Source organism: Lissotriton helveticus, chromosome 8 (genome assembly GCF_964261635.1).
Source record: "Lissotriton helveticus chromosome 8, aLisHel1.1, whole genome shotgun sequence".
In the NCBI taxonomy this organism is placed as follows: domain Eukaryota; kingdom Metazoa; phylum Chordata; class Amphibia; order Caudata; family Salamandridae; genus Lissotriton; species Lissotriton helveticus.
In genome coordinates this window covers 1,106,573,500-1,106,578,230 of record NC_136069.1, presented here as the reverse complement: position 1 = coordinate 1,106,578,230, position 4,731 = coordinate 1,106,573,500, and the positions used below count along the sequence as shown (strand labels likewise).

At 43.2% G+C, this 4,731-nt stretch overlaps 1 long non-coding RNA gene across 1 annotated transcript; it reads right to left on the bottom strand.

Moving 5' to 3' along the window:
- Nucleotides 1-1,416: 1,416 nt before the first annotated feature.
- Nucleotides 1,417-3,452, bottom strand: LOC144771881 (uncharacterized). The gene is made up of 6 exons (XR_013599531.1): nucleotides 3,323-3,452; nucleotides 3,059-3,196; nucleotides 2,841-2,913; nucleotides 2,503-2,591; nucleotides 2,024-2,090; nucleotides 1,417-1,665 (listed from the first exon to the last, which is right to left on the bottom strand). It is a non-coding gene; the product is annotated as an uncharacterized LOC144771881 (long non-coding RNA).
- Nucleotides 3,453-4,731: the final 1,279 nt, after the last annotated feature.

Genomic DNA, 4,731 nt, shown 5'->3' with positions numbered 1-4,731 from the left:
ATTATGAACTATTTTTAATGTACTTTTATGGTTATTATTTTTTTAACCGAATAAAGTCAAATTGAATTGAAGTCGGGGTGCGGGAGGTGTTTTCGCCACAGGGTGGCGCCGTTTGTTTGATCTCACTACCTCCTTTGTTTGGGGCATGCCGGCGGGTGTACGTCCAGAGTTTTTCAGGGTATGCCCAGACAGTAGGTGTCTTTACCTCCTCGACGTCTGATGCCCAGGGGGCTACTCGGCTAGTTAGTTCGGTGAGTAGCACCCCCTCGTGCCCGCTCCCCCCTTTCTGGGGGTCGTAGCTGGGCTGAGCGGCCTGTTCTCGGGCCGCGGAGGTGAGGATGTCAAGGGGCAGGAACGTGGCCTTGTGGTGCGGGGTTGCGGCTGCATGCGTGGTTTGGGGGTCGACACCGTGACTCTGTATGGCCCCTTGTCTTTTGTTTATAAAATGGGTCGCTGCACCTCCCGATGCCCTGGATTGCGTTACCGTCAGGCAGGGGCAGAAGTCCCTCGCCCCCCCACCACGATTTAGCGGTAACACCCCCGCCCCTCCCCCCATCGTCATGGAGCAGGGGGCCCAATTTAGGTTGGGTGTCGATCCTTGGTTGTGGATGCAGCGCTGCACCACCAAACCCTGCAATATGGCGCTACCATGCGGGCGTGTGTTTACAAGCAAAGTGGTCATCGTGAAGAGCCTTATGCTAGGTGGAGTACGGCGGGGGAAGAGCATAGTCTGGCCCGATGCCGCAGGCACGATAGGGTGCTTTAGGTCACTGTATTAGGCAGAGGGTGTGGCGTGGAGAAGGCCTCCTTGAACCCTGTCGTCAAGTGAGCTACAGGGTCGCAGCCTTGTCCCTCCCCGTTATTTCACGGCGGTGCGCTCGAGCTGCCCATGCTGTCCCCCCCTCGCATGCCTAGCGGGGGGCTTGCCTTGATTTCAGAACCCCCTCCTTGGTCAGCAGTGGCATGACTCCCACCCCACCCCCCATTTAGCATCGAGGGTTGGGGGAAGAGGTAGAGCGCAGCACACAAAGCCACACTGCGGGAGTTAAGGAGATATCGGCGAAACATGGCCATAATTGCCGACGCTGGTGCAGGAGACCCGGGTTCCAGCCTCGAGGTCGCGTTCAGAGCCTGCAATTTTCGGCGATTATGCTGTGATGTGTTTTTAACGCGCCACATCGGGGGTCTCTGGGCGTCACCGCACACATCATCCTTTGGTGGCGCAATGGATAACTTGTCAGGCTTCAGATCATCTAATAGACGTCGAGAATAACAAGGACCCCCTGGGTAATACTCTATTAGACTCCTAGGGCAGGGTAAACAACCTGTGTGCAAAATTGCCTAGGCAGTCAAGGAATTACAAATAAACTAAACAAGTGGGAAACCAAATCAAGGACAATTGAAAAAGTATATGGGTAATAAAAAACTCACTATGTTTTAATAAAAACACAATTACAATTCATTGATCAACACATACAATGTACAATAAAGATTAAATTAAAACAACTGAATACTGAAAAATCACAGAAGGAATGTTGCATTAAAAACAATGACCCTAATGGTTTATGACAAGAACACCAATCAAGGGGTGCCTATAATCAATAATACAGTACTCGACGCGCGTTTCGGCGACTGAACGCCTTCCTCAGGAGCCACAAAAACAATCTGAAATGATAATACAAACACATTACATAAGAAAAAACGGTATTTTATACATTTTAAGGAGTGGCAATAAAAACATGCATACATCGTTCTATATTACACTTTAACTTAAAAATGACATTCTATCTATACAAGGGAAACAATTGTCACCAAGAGAAAAGGTTTCCCGAACCACTTTGTTTACTTTATGTTCACTGATTTGTACATATAATCTGATATTACAAGAGTACACCACACAATTAATTTCTAAACTTGTTAGGATACACTATGAAAACAAAGGCCATGAAAACATACATTTCGCTCTCGCATGTTTAGTAGATTCATGCAGTCAGGTACGATGATAATACTTAGAACAACTTACTTAACATAGACCAGGGATTTGCTCGGTCAATGCTCAAAGGTTTGTATATATTTAGACCAATTTTCATCTAAAACAGGAAGGAAAGGGAAGCGGGAAGAGACGATGTTTAAAAGAATTACCAATTTCAATCTTTATGAAAAAATAAAAATTATATAAAAAATGAATAAAGAAAAGGGTGGGGGGATACACACTTGTTACGAGATTTGGGCACAATAGTGGCATTGGTGCAAACAGCCAAGAGCATTTATTGGATTATAATAGCGTATTTCTTATTTCTCAGGGGTGCTTAAACAATTAGTTGCTTCCTCATTCCGTTGGAAAATGGTGCGCACATACATAATTAAATGTGGCCTGCTTCATCTAAAAAACTATATCTTTTATGCCAGTTGTTCTACAGTGGTATCACGATTTACGGGCCACAAGAATGGGTGGGGGGGGGGGGGAGGACGTTTACAAGAAAATATATATAGGCATAATACCTGCAGAGTGATGTCTCTGGAAATAGATGCAACTAATCTGGTTCCGACGATAGGAGATGTTCACAACGTTTTATACAAGTGATTAAAATCTGTAAACAGATATGCATCCGATGGTCAGAATTTATCACAAAAATTCGGTGTAGATCGTTGTTTGATTAATGGGCTCGCTCAATTTAAGAAAAAAGGGCGGGCTATCATGCATTATATTTAAGGTGCAGGAGGAGAATTGATACACGAAATCGACCAAAAGTTTCCATGCAATGTAATGCTGCATAGAACGCTAGTTTTGAAGCTGTCAGGCAGTTCCACTTAATGAGACTACGCGTCTGGAAACTTACCCGTTTTTAAGAATATATGTGAAATAACGGACGTGCAGTTTGGCTTGACGGTTTCAATTCTTAGAGGTCACACCTGCAATATATAGAAAATGTGTACAGACTGTCAGCAAACGTGTGCTGCACTTTGAAAGTATACCGACCAAAACCAACAGAGCTAATACAGCCTGCTAGGGGCATTAATGATAATGCAAGACGTAATACAAAGACACATGGCTCACCTGGAGATAGCTGAAAAAGTGCCTAAATACTTGGGATGCTGTGAGGCATTTTTAAAGCGGCTATATAAATCTCCGTGCTGGTGCTCTTAGCCGAAAATCCGCTATGAATGGAATTTAAAATATCCGGGGCGGTCGGGCCTGTAGGATACAGATGAAATCTCATTATATGCCTCTGTGATAGTGTAGCGCTATCATGTGAAAAAAGGCTAAACAGGGGATCTCTCCCATAGTGATGGCGGAAAACAGAGAGGATGCGACTCTTACCTTCCGTGAAGTGTGATGTACCCGGTGTTGGCGCACTCGGACGCGCTGAAAGAACGGCTGGTCAGGATGTAGAATGATAATCAACGGACCTCTAGATAACGGTCTATTTAAATAAATGGCCCAATCTAATAGGTTCTCCTATTGGGTCATGCTTGACGAACTACAAACGACGACGGGCATAGAAATAGGACTCCGTTCGCCTCACATTTGTAAACTACAGCGCAATCATGTAAACGCAGGAAGCCCTATACTTAGCGCTTTCTGATCAAAAAGAGAACCCACATCGTCTCGGGTCTCAAAAATTCTTATGCCGCATGTAATGGTGATAGAGTCAATGTGCGCAATAATATTCCACGGGTCCCTGCTAAGTTGTTCTAAGTATTATCATCGTACCTGACTGCATGAATCTACTAAACATGCGAGAGCGAAATGTATGTTTTCATGGCCTTTGTTTTCATAGTGTATCCTAACAAGTTTAGAAATTAATTGTGTGGTGTACTCTTGTAATATCAGATTATATGTACAAATCAGTGAACATAAAGTAAACAAAGTGGTTCGGGAAACCTTTTCTCTTGGTGACAATTGTTTCCCTTGTATAGATAGAATGTCATTTTTAAGTTAAAGTGTAATATAGAACGATGTATGCATGTTTTTATTGCCACTCCTTAAAATGTATAAAATACCGTTTTTTCTTATGTAATGTGTTTGTATTATCATTTCAGATTGTTTTTGTGGCTCCTGAGGAAGGCGTTCAGTCGCCGAAACGCGCGTCGAGTACTGTATTATTGATTATAGGCACCCCTTGATTGGTGTTCTTGTCATAAACCATTAGGGTCATTGTTTTTAATGCAACATTCCTTCTGTGATTTTTCAGTATTCAGTTGTTTTAATTTAATCTTTATTGTACATTGTATGTGTTGATCAATGAATTGTAATTGTGTTTTTATTAAAACATAGTGAGTTTTTTATTACCCATATACTTTTTCAATTGTCCTTGATTTGGTTTCCCACTTGTTTAGTTTATTTGTAATTCCTTGACTGCCTAGGCAATTTTGCACACAGGTTCAGATCATCTAATCCCTGGTTTGATTCCTGGGTGGCTCACATTATTGGAAGAGTAACCAAAAATGTGTTATTTTTCCAGATTTCATTGCATGATCCATATATGGATGCGTAAGTCATGACAGAAGTAAGGTGTCCCTTTCGTCTAATTATTTTAAACCTAAAACATGACTACATCTATTTTCCATCGGTACCTTCTCCACGCGGTGTGTTTCAGTGGGCGAGTTTGCTTTGTGGTTAGTTGGCGCAAAGTGTGGATCAATAGGGCCCCGTCAGTGGCCCGCACCAGGAACCAACCCTTATGAAGGTTTTACGGGGCCAGTACTGGCTTTAGTGCATGGGGAGTA